Below are 11870 nucleotides of genomic sequence, written 5' to 3' on the forward strand. Positions count from 1 at the left end.
GCAACAACAAGAAAATAAGATTAAAAAGTTGGAGGACCAGCTCATCTTATTTGATCAACAAAAAGAGAAAATAAAAAGCCTTGAACACCAACATTTGTCGTTAGAGAGATGAAGCAGCTAACTATAGCCCTTGAACTACAGCAATCTGATAAAGCTCCAACTTGACAGCGCTTGCCATCTCCAACTGATGAAGACGTCTCATCAGCTACAGCTATTTCAAATACCGCAACTGGTGACACTGACATGCTAACGGTATTGATGGTTTTTTTTTTGTTGTATGGACAGTGATATTTGCATGGGGGTAGAACCATCTTTTTAGGATTGTTTGCATATATGTGTCAATGGTGTACATGGGGTGGACATTTTTTTGTTAGTTATGCACAGATAGATAGGTAGAAAAAGGAAAATGTGGGTGCATGCTGTTCTTTTGGGTTATGGACATGTGATAGTGCATTTTGGATTTTTATTGCTCATCATGCATAAAAATCTATATATGGACTATATATATATGTATGAAAATATGATATTTGATTTAGTGATTAGATTTTTATATTGCGTTCATTATTTTGTTCATGTTGAATGTATAATGTAGGTCAATACGAAATGCTCTAAAAAAAAAACACATTCTGCAACTAATTTTTTAGTAACAAAAAGTCATTTAGCATAATTACATTCCGCTGAAGGTCAATATGAAATGCTCTAAAAAAACATATTCTGCAACTAATGTTTTAGTAGCAAAAAGTAATTTAGTATAATTGCTTCCATATTCAGCGTCTAAAAAATAGTCGCGAAAACCTTTTGGATTTCACATTCAGCATCTAAAATGATTACAATTAACCACTAAATTGTAGTCACCAAACGATACATTCGTCCACTAATAAAATAGTCGCGGAAACTTATTGGATTCCACATTCAACGTCTAAAATGACTATAATTAATTACTAAATTTTGGTCACCAAAAAATACATTTGGCCACTAATAAAATAGTCACAAAAACCTATTGGATTCCACATTCAGCGTCTAAAATGACTATAATTAACCACTAAATTTTGGTCACCAAAAGATACATTTGGCCACTAATAAAATAGTCACAAAAACCTATTGGATTCCACATTCAGCGTCTAAAATGACTATAATTAACTACTAAATTTTGGTCACCAAAAGATACATTCGGCCACTAATAAAATAGTCACGAAAACCTATTGGATTTCACATTCGGCGTCTAAAATAACTATAATTAACTACTAAATTTTGGTCACCAAAAGATACATTCAATCACTAATAAAATAGTCGCGAAAACCGTTTGGATTCTACATTCAGCGTCTAAAAGTATTACAATTAACCACTAAATTTTGGTCACAAAAAGATACATTCGTCAACTAATAAAATGTTGCGAAAACCTTTTACGAAATTACCCTTACACCTTTGGCATCTAATTTGTGTAGGATTCGCGACAAATTATTATACACTAAAACGTACATTTTGCAACTAATTGATTAGTCGCTATACAATTTTATCAAATTACCTTTGAACTTTTAGCGTCTAAGTTGGGGGACTATTTTGACCAGCATTTAGCGACTATTTTGCTAGTCACAAAAAAAAAACTTTCCACGTCTAAACAAAATTTAGACGCGCTATTAATCTACAACAATGATACTGCAACTAAGGGGCGACTGCCAAATTTAGACGCGAAAAATGGCTTAGCGTCTAAATGTTACTTTCTGCGTCTAATTTTGCTAGATGCAGAATGCCAGTTTTCTTATAGTGAACCTCTAACACTCTCCCTCACGCTCGGTGTACAAACCCATCATCAGCCCTAACCAAAGAGGAGAGAGAAATAAACGTGACTCTGATATCATGATAAAGTGGGTATGGGTAAAAATCACTCCTAAAAGCTAGCTCAAGGGAGGAGGAAGCCCAACCACTTATATACACTATAATAGTCCACTATTCTAACAGTAGTGACATTAAAAATATGATTTTCATAGAATCTTGTCCATGAAAAAAATAAAAACAAAAAACAAAAACAAAGTGTTGTAGTGAGAGTCCTATGGGTTTTAATGATGTTAAATCAAAGGAGAGAAGAAAGGCTATATTCTCATTCATTCTAGTGGCCCAAATATATACACTTGACTGATACATACACCTATGTACTGATAGGGTTTGGGATAGAATCTATTTATATGAGGAACATAAACCTCCAAGAACAAGAGATAGAAAGATTAATTGACCAAATTCTTTATTGATAACCATAATCTAAATTTAGGCTATTATTTAGTCTTACACTTGACTTCAAATGACTCCCAAAAGGACTCTAATGCTTAATTCAAATATTCTATTATAATTATAAAAGGACAATACAATAATTCTAATTCTATCCTAATACACAATTATAAAAGATAACTATAAAAGACTTAACATAATCATAAAAGATAATAATAAAAGACTTAACATAATTAACCTAATTCTGAAATAATCCTATCATTGCCTTCCCCTTTTGCTCAACCTTGTCCTCAAGGTTGCAATGTCGGACACCATCAACCACAGTTATCCTGGTTCATCCTTGTGCTCATCGTCATCCTCCTCCATCAGCAAGAGAAAGAACTTGGCCCTGCAGCGATGCCCAGGTTGAAAGCGCTCATCGCAATCATAGCACAAACCTTTGTTGCGCCTTTTTTGCATCTATGCCGCTGTGAGTCGCTTAATAGACAAGGAACCCAATTGGCTTGGAGTCGGCAAAAGGGCCCACTGTGTAGAAGGAACATTAGGAGTTGATTTACTAGGATCGCAAGATAGGGGGTCGATAGATTGCAAGTATAGGTGTAAATCCTACAACTTGTCCTCCTGCAAGCGGGCAAGACTCATGGCGTGGTTGAGGGTGTGAGGCCAGAAGGACTACACCTCCCTTCGAATTTTTGGTTTGAGCCTTAATACAAAGCAGCTTAGAAGGAACGTATCCAAAAGGCCAGAACCTCAAATTTTGTTTGATAAGCGACTACAGAATCTGCTTGAGTAAGTTTCGCCAACTGCCCTTGGTAATCCACAAACTCTGAAGGCCCAAAACGAACATCTAAATCCTGCAAGAAAGAATGCAAGGAATGGATTTGCCCATTGGAATGCATCTAGCGATACTAGGAAAGAGCTGGCCCATCCATGTGGAAGGAAGAGATTGTCAACCGTTGCTCGGTAGGGGTACTATGGTAATCAAAGAATTGCTCAGCTTTAAACCTCCAACCATGCATATCCGTACCATCAAAGTGGGGCACCTCCAATCGAAAAGGCTTAAAAGGTGGCGCAGACCCAGAAGAACACGAACTCAAGTCGGGCAGGGGAGTGCCATTGTCACTCGCATCATTGTCTACCAGGGGCTCCTTTAGTCATCGTCCTTATTCTAGCTTGGTGTCAATGTCAATCAGTTTTAGTGTAATAGCCTTCAAAAGACCCTATAAGGAGTCAAGTTTGGCCTCTTGAGCATCCAGTTTGGCCCCTTGAGCGTCTAGTTTGGCCCCATGTTGAGAGACAAGTTCTTCTAGAGCCTTTAGGCGAGAAGGGTCAGCCATGGAAAGGGAACGAGAGCACCAATGATAGGGTTTGAGATAAGATCTGTTTATATGAGGAACAGAGACCTCCAAGAACAAGAGATAGAAAGATTAATTGACAAAATTCTTTATTGATAACCATAATCTAAATTTAGGCTATATATTATATAGTCTTACACTTGACTTCAAATGACTCCCAAAAGGACTCTAATGCCTAATTCAAATATTCTATCATAATTATAAAAGGACAATAAGATAATCCTAATTCTATCCTAATACACAATTATAAAAGATAACTATAAAAGACTTAACATAATTATAAAAGATAATAATAAAAGACTTAACATAATTATAAAAGATAATAATAAAAGACTTAACATAATTATTCTAATTCTAAAATAATCCTAACATGTACAAATACAAATTACTGATTTTTAGGAGTGATCTATGTGATTGCCAATTAATGTTTTGATTTGTTTGATTGAGGAGAGCTTGAACTTGGCTGTGAATAAGTTTCTTGCTTAATAGGTTTGAGATTGTATTATGAGAAGTAGTTTATAATAACAGAAATACAAGCGTAGTTATAATATTCAGTTGTTTGCTTAGTTGCCTTTCTCTCCCAAGCTTCTAGTTCTTTCTTTCTCTGATCTCTATTTTGCTTCCACTGCATATTCATTTATTGAATCAACCTATTTTTATGGCCTGATAGAGGTTAATACTAAACTGGAGAATCATTGCACTCTATAATATTTGGGAAGTTGCAAGCATTAATGAGAGGATTCAAACCTCATACCTTGTAGGTGTTGGAGTTGTCGACTACTTCAGCATTAGGGCAAGGGCCTCGCTCCCCAGCGAACTGAAGGGACTGCTGAGGCAGCGCCTCCAAGTCCATAGACAGTTTGGACTTTTTCCTTGTATAACCGTTGAAAGATTTTTTTAAATTATTAATTCCTTATTGGATTTGAGTTTAAGAATATGAATCCTTGTAATACTAGATTTTAGTCTCTTAAACTTAGTATATAAGCACAATTTTTTCTCTTGTAACGAGTGATATCAATCATAGGGCAAATTACTTTATTGTAAACAAGAGAAGTGAGACAATATTGCAATAATATTGATTTTATTGGATGTAACCTGTTAATTGAGTAAACCAAGATAAAATCGCACTACTTCTTCTTTCTTTTACTGTTTGTAAGGTTTTGTATCATATCCCTGTTTCATTCAATAGGAACAAACACAGGTCTAACTATTCCATTAACCCCCCATAAGTCGTAAATCTGAATTAAACCAATATTTTTTCTCGAAAGAGACGGTCTTGCTGCAGGGGCCAGGGAGAACTCTTGTGAAAGTTGTAAGTAGATTTGAAGAATGGATTCATATTCTTCTGGTATTTTCATGAAGTTTCATGCTTTTCTTTGCTAGATAGAAATTATATTACAAAATAAGGATTCTAATCATTATCAGCAGAAGATCTTCCCTCAAATATCCTCTCTCTTGCTTTAACGGCCTGCATGATCAAACGCCAATAAAAATATAATATTCTAAAATCAGAATAATGTCAAAGGATTAGAGAAGAACTGAACATTGGAGCGGCTGACCTGTTTCTCCCAATTTTGACAGCTTGTTAAGATAGCGAGTAAAATACTTTGCACAAAAGCTCCAACTTGAATGCCAATCCAGAGTCCTTGCCCTCTCAATTGTAACCAGAAGCCTAAAATTGCAGCAACTGGGATCCCACAAAGATAGTATGCAATGAGGTTGACATAAGCCCCCAAGTCCTGCCACCCGCAGCCCCAAGCAATGCCTGAACATTTGAACAACCGTGCCATCAAGTTACTGAAGGAGTCGGATATAATTCAAGAATCTGCACGTGAATGGTAGCAGAAGGGAAATCAAGAGCAAGAACTGACCGGAAAGAACTGCTTGGAAGCCGTTTAACATAACACAGAGACATATCAGAGGAGCCATTGTTGTGACATAATCCACAACTTCCTTCTCATTGCTGAAAAGGTAACCAAAAGCATGCCGACTAGCATACAGAATCGAGCTCACTATGACTGTCTCTAAGACAGTAAGAAATACCGCGGCGCTCACAGCAACGCGAGCTGCTTGTGGATTTCCAGCTCCTAATGCATTTGAAACTCTAGTGCTGCACAAGAACAAGAAGTTCATCTTCAGAATTATGAAGATTTGTATAGTGCTGATATGCACAATGTACATGTTAAACCTGACCTTCCTTCGATACCGAGTCCATCTGGTATTGTAAAAAGTGTTGTGATTGTTGCTAAACTGTTTAAGAAGGGAAAAAGAAAATCTCATCAATGCACATAAATAGAAATTCAGACTTTGAAATTGCGAATGGCCCGTTAAATCAGTTATGGTTTGTTTGACGGTACTGCTACTCATTTTAATCTTAGTAATCCTAGAACTAATACCTGTACCAAATCCCAACTTCTGGAAGGGATGCATTTATTAGATAAAAGGTCAACTCAGGCTTTGCGAGTTACTCCGATGATTCATGATAACTCAACAGATTCGTGACGCATCATTCAAATTTTTTAAATTCAAATTTTCTTTTGATGAACAAAATTGTTCTGAATATAGTACACTGACAGAGAACATACCACACTGATAATACTGAAGTTTCAAGCTTTGGATTTGGTAAAAGTCCAGACAGCAAGGTGAGAAACTTAAAAGACCACCATTCAAGGCTGCAGAAACCAGCATTACAATAGAAGGAATCAAATCAAAATATAGATTTGCATCTGGAAATTACACTACAAATTATGAAAATGGGCAAGGAGAAGTTACCAAACCATAAAAGCAGAAGGAATGGCGAGGCGAAAGAACTCTTCTACTCCTCGGAATAGCTCCATCGATACCGGCACACGGGTTTTCTCACAGCTTGAAGAGTACATCATGTACAATCCAAGTTACAGCACATTCAACCAATATGACATACCAATTGCTAGAGCTGCCCCAATATTGTTCAGCTCAAACTCTAAAATCAGAGCCCAAGAGATAAAAATGTGGAAGCAAATGGTGACACAAGAGCTCATGAGCAAGGGAGTGATCAAACTTCGCACTTGAAAATATCTAACAAGTGGCTGAAGAGCTGTATATCCAAAAAGTGCAGACACAAGCCACACTGTGAATTTACCCGATTCAGTTGAAATTAAAGGGTCTTGCCCATCAAAATCAGAAGTTTCCCCATGTTAATCCACAATAAAGACAGAGGAAAACAAACCAGAATTAAAGAAAACATTGCAGTGTGCGTTTGTATTTCTAGTTTTCTATATTGCTGAGCTCCAAAACCTTGCCCACATAGAGTTTCCATTGCGGTTGACATTCCAAACTGTTTGCCATTTCCACACATCACGAAATTCCATTAATTTTCAGACTCCATTACATAGTACAAATAAACTGTAAGATCCCAAACTCACTTTCTCTGGTGGGGCTCAGAGCGCGTCTCCTTGATTCGAATACAGGACTTCATCCTTAAAAATGAATCAAGCATACCAATTGAGCTAGTCCAGAGGAAGTGGGTAATGGGATATCACATCATTCTCAGGAAAGGTAAATTAAAGAGACTAGACTTACAAGGAGGCTGAAGCCGGTGACAGCACAGAAGGAGATGGCTACGGCGGTGCTGGAGAGAGAGAGCTCACCGAGGTGCCCCACCATCATCACTGAAATGACCTGCAGAAAGTGCTGTGACAAGTTCACGGCCACCATGGGTCCAGCTATGCAGCTAAGCCTCTTCACTTCCTCTACGTATTCGCCAGCTCCAATATTTCTGCCATTTCCAACACTTGAAATTTCTTCTCCCTTTTTATCCAACAAAGTCATATTTTTTCTGCACAAGGTTTGGCTAAGGAGAAACTCTATTTATACAAGAGTTTTCTTAGAAATTTTATGAAACATATCATATTTTTATCGGCCATTAGGACATGTTAGGGACAACACGTCAGCATAATTATTTGGAAATTAAGCACATATCAATATGGATACGATTCTCCCTCTCTTTGGACAAGTTCTTCGAAAACTATCCGATTTGACAAATGGTTTATGATTGATGTGATAAAGGATATGATTTGTTCGTATAAAATATGTTATAACAAAGGTTACTGTATTCTTAATTAATTATTTGAATATTGATAATCGGACGAGAAAACCATGAAACACGACTTTGCAGGTGTAATATTATTGAAATCTTTACCATTTAGAAATTTTTATGGTTCAGATCAAGAGTCTTTTAACTGTGGTCAGGGAGGAACAATCACTCATTCTTAAAACTAACAATTTTGAGTTCTGCGTTCCCCTGTAACTGAATCCTCTTAAATCACATAAATCCTTACTTAAAACAGGGTTCCAACTCAACACCCTATGAGATTTTGAGAGAGTTGGTGAAAGTTATAAGTTATGTAGGAGAGTTATTGTAGGACCGTACCAATGGATTGTTGCATTAGTCTCTGATACGATTTAAAGAGTAATACGAAATCAAACAAGTAAACACAAACAAATATCAAACTAGTAAAGAAAAAGAAAACACACGCGATTTAACCTAATTCACCAAATTAATAGGTTATATCTAGTAGAATCAATATATTTTTATATATCTCCTCGCCTCTCTCGTAACAATGAACATATTTATTCTATGATTTGTTATCACACTCATACAAGAGAAAAATAAGTTTATATACATAGTAGGTTTACAAAGGAAAACATAATATTACAAAGATCTTTTTCCTAAGTCAAAACCCAATTAGGAATTTAATTACTTAGAGAAATCCTACATCAGCTTTTTATGGAATAGGCCCAAACCGCCTACGAGCCCTGGGGCACTGCCCCCTCGACCCTCCCCTATGGGACCCCCAAATGCATTTGCCTCACCCCTTATTGTTGAAGTGGTCAACAACTCTTACATTCTCCTCCGAGAATTAGTTGAGATACGTGTAAGCTGATCTGGATACCTTGGTTAATAAAAAAAAGAAAAAAAAAAGGAGTTATTGTTGACAAAATACAAGACTCTCTTGATAAAATATTTCAAAAAGCGTTTGTTTCCCTGTTTTTGCCCTATCGTATTCTATTATTTTCAAAATATACATTTGTTTCCCCATTCTGAAAATATTATTATATTTTATTTAATTATTTTTAAACCCCCTAAGTTTGTTAATTTAACTAAACACCACCCAAAAAAAGTTTAGAAATTGAAAAAAATGCCCTCATCGACCCACATTTGCCAAATTTCGACCACCACTGCCAGAAGGTGGCTGGAATTTGGTATAATGGTACACTACCGGCTGGATCTAGTCGGTAGTGCATTGATCTAACCTTTTTCGGCTAGATCCACTGTGAATTTGGCCGTTGATGACCAGATCTTTGACCAAGATATGACAGTCATTGACAACCAAACGCAGCCAGATATGGCCGGATCTAGCCGTAGATCTGGCATTTTTCGACCAAATTCACGGTGGATCTGACTGGAAAAGGTCATATCCACAGCTAGATCCAATCGGTCTTGTGTCGATACGGTGACTCTGGCCACCCTCCGGCGGTGGTAGCCGGTATTTAATGGGTGGTTGGGGGTGTTTTTGTTAATTTTTAATATTTTATTACATGGTGTTTAGTAAATTAACAAACCTAGGGGGTGTTTTTGTTAATTTTTTAAATCCTACCTCGTAATAACCATCTAACTTTTACTTTTTCAAAAATACTATCTAAAATACTAAAACAAACGCACCCATATTATTGGCTCTTGATCAATACATTAAACACCAATGACTCTTGATAAATATATTGAAAATTTAATAACGTCTATACTAAGAAAGTTGGCGAAAATCTCCAAGTTATCTTTCTACAGCATTAATCTTATTATGCTAACGTGTTCTTAACATGAATCTTGATCCTTGAAGGCACATGTGCTGAGCAAATTTAGTTTCTGCATGTGGCAACACATTTGAGAAGAAACTAGTAGCGATTTGTTCTCAAGGAAAAGGATAAAAATCTGTGACAGATTTCCACAATCAGTGGTACAAAAAAAGAGATTTCTTTATTCAGGAAAGTCCAAAGTAATGTCCACAATTCTATAATGGGAGTTGTCATTCAGCATTGAAAGAGAGAGTCTCATTTTCCTCTTTTTTCTTCTTGAAAACAATCTCTCAACCTCAAATTCCTCAAACGTTAATTTCGATACACTTTATTTACAAGATAACGAAAAAAACGTTTTCTTTAATTCTTTGTTATTATTGTGTTTTTATTTTTTTTATATAATGACATTAGAGCACACGTTAAGAACTTAAGATAACCCAGAATTTGATTTATTAATAGATTTTTTAATCACCTTAATTTTAAGATATTTCTCTTTCACAACTTGAAGAGAATACAAATAATTTATATTTATTGTTCTTGTTTGTTTTTATAATAATACAATAACAACTCTTTACAGTCATAATGGTTGGATAAATTTATTTTGATTACTATGACGAGGTTATAACTTAATAGATGTGTAATTACAAAAATTATTATTTTGATTTAATTATTTTATAATTCAGGTTTTAGTGGTATGTATTAGGATTTCAATTAATTGTTTTAGTAGACATTGCTACAATTAGACAATAAAAGAAAGGAAATAATCCTGAGGATGATAATACGGATTCGTGCCAAGAAACTCTAAAAACATGTATGAAAAATTATAAATATTTTGGCTTCAACAAGAAGGTATTTATACTAACGAGTTATTATGCTGCAAGTTAAAAGATGTGTTAACAACTTAGATAAATATCATCTTAACCCTTTACAGTAACATATCATATATTTTTTTTGCAATATACATATAATTATTACTATGAGATAAGAATTAGAAAAATTATAATACAGTATCACTATAGAAAGGTTTTTTTGTATTTGTTAATTTAATAAGAAATCTTTTGTTTGAATTTATTTTGGAGATTTTTATTTATTTATTTTTTATTATTTTCTTTTGGTAATTGAGGTGTCTGGATTAGCTTACACACGCTTCGACTAATCTTCAAGGAAAGCTATTTCACAACAATCCATTATGGTGTTTTTGAGATTCATAAATAGGTTTGCAAAATCCTAATTAAGGATCATGATAAGAACAATTTGATGGAGATAAAGTCAAGCAACATCCAAATAATAACCAATAATATTATACTTATAAATAAACCTTACAAAGATTTCTATATAAAGTGAGGTGACAAAAAATGAATGAAAGAGTGAAACAAAAAGTCAAACTCATTAAATTCACTTTTTTATTCATATTTTGTCACACCACTTTACATAAAATCTTTATAAAATTTCTTTATAAGTATAGTATTACTCAATAATAACAAATAGATATTTATTTTGTATTTTTAAATTAAAACTCCACTTTCATAAATTTATTATAATCCTATTTGCAAATTAAATAAATAACTATTAAATTGAATCAGTATGAAATGGGCCGCAAACTCCAAGGCCAATGAGCCCAGGTCCAATTCATAGTTTCTTTAAAACCTCACGGTCCTCACCCACCCAAACCCTAGCATTTCCTTATTTATCTTTTTAATATTAATTTGGTGCTTGACTTGTTCACTTTTATACTTCGGTTTCAGAGCTTGCTTGCAGTTATGTTTGCCTGATCCTCCATGATGATCACTGTATCCTTACTCCACATTTCATGTGGTGTGTTTTCGATTTAATATTTCAATATTTGTTTTCTTCCATTAAGGTTCTGTGGTTCTTAAGTTTCTAATTAAGACGCAAGTCGGCATATGTTAAGACCATAAAAAATATATATACATATATTTTAGAATATATTCTATTGTTAGGGTTTCAACTTTCTCATATGATTTTTGTTAATAATAAAAGACAAAATTTTGATTCCATTAAGATCATACAAATTTAATATTCTAAATGTATCTTATAATAAGGGTTTTGTTTTTTCGAGTTTTTGTCACATTCTCTAAGATCAAACAAACCTATAATTAAGGTTATGTGAATTTTATATTTTGAAATGTATTCATTATATATATATATATATATATAGTCGTAATGTTGAGACCAACTAAATTTATTACTATGAGGAGGTTATAACTTAATAGAGGTGTAGTTACAATAATTATTATTTTTTATTCAAAAAAATTTCTTATTTTATAATTTATGTTTTAGTAGTATTAGGATTTTTATTCATGTTTTATATTAGGATTTCAATTCATTGTTTTAGTAGCATTAGGATAGTACAAAAATAAATATCAAAGAGTTATTATAGAATTGAGCGATCAGATTCGACAACTTCACTAAACTAATCAAATAGATGTTAATGTGTTT

At 34.3% G+C, this 11870-nt stretch overlaps 1 pseudogene; it reads right to left on the reverse strand.

Moving 5' to 3' along the window:
* Nucleotides 1–4989: 4989 nt before the first annotated feature.
* LOC116123655 lies at nucleotides 4990–7952 on the reverse strand (annotated as a pseudogene).
* Nucleotides 7953–11870: the final 3918 nt, after the last annotated feature.

This window comes from Pistacia vera, unplaced genomic scaffold (assembly GCF_008641045.1).
Source record: "Pistacia vera cultivar Batoury unplaced genomic scaffold, PisVer_v2 Contig144, whole genome shotgun sequence".
NCBI classification, from domain to species: domain Eukaryota; kingdom Viridiplantae; phylum Streptophyta; class Magnoliopsida; order Sapindales; family Anacardiaceae; genus Pistacia; species Pistacia vera.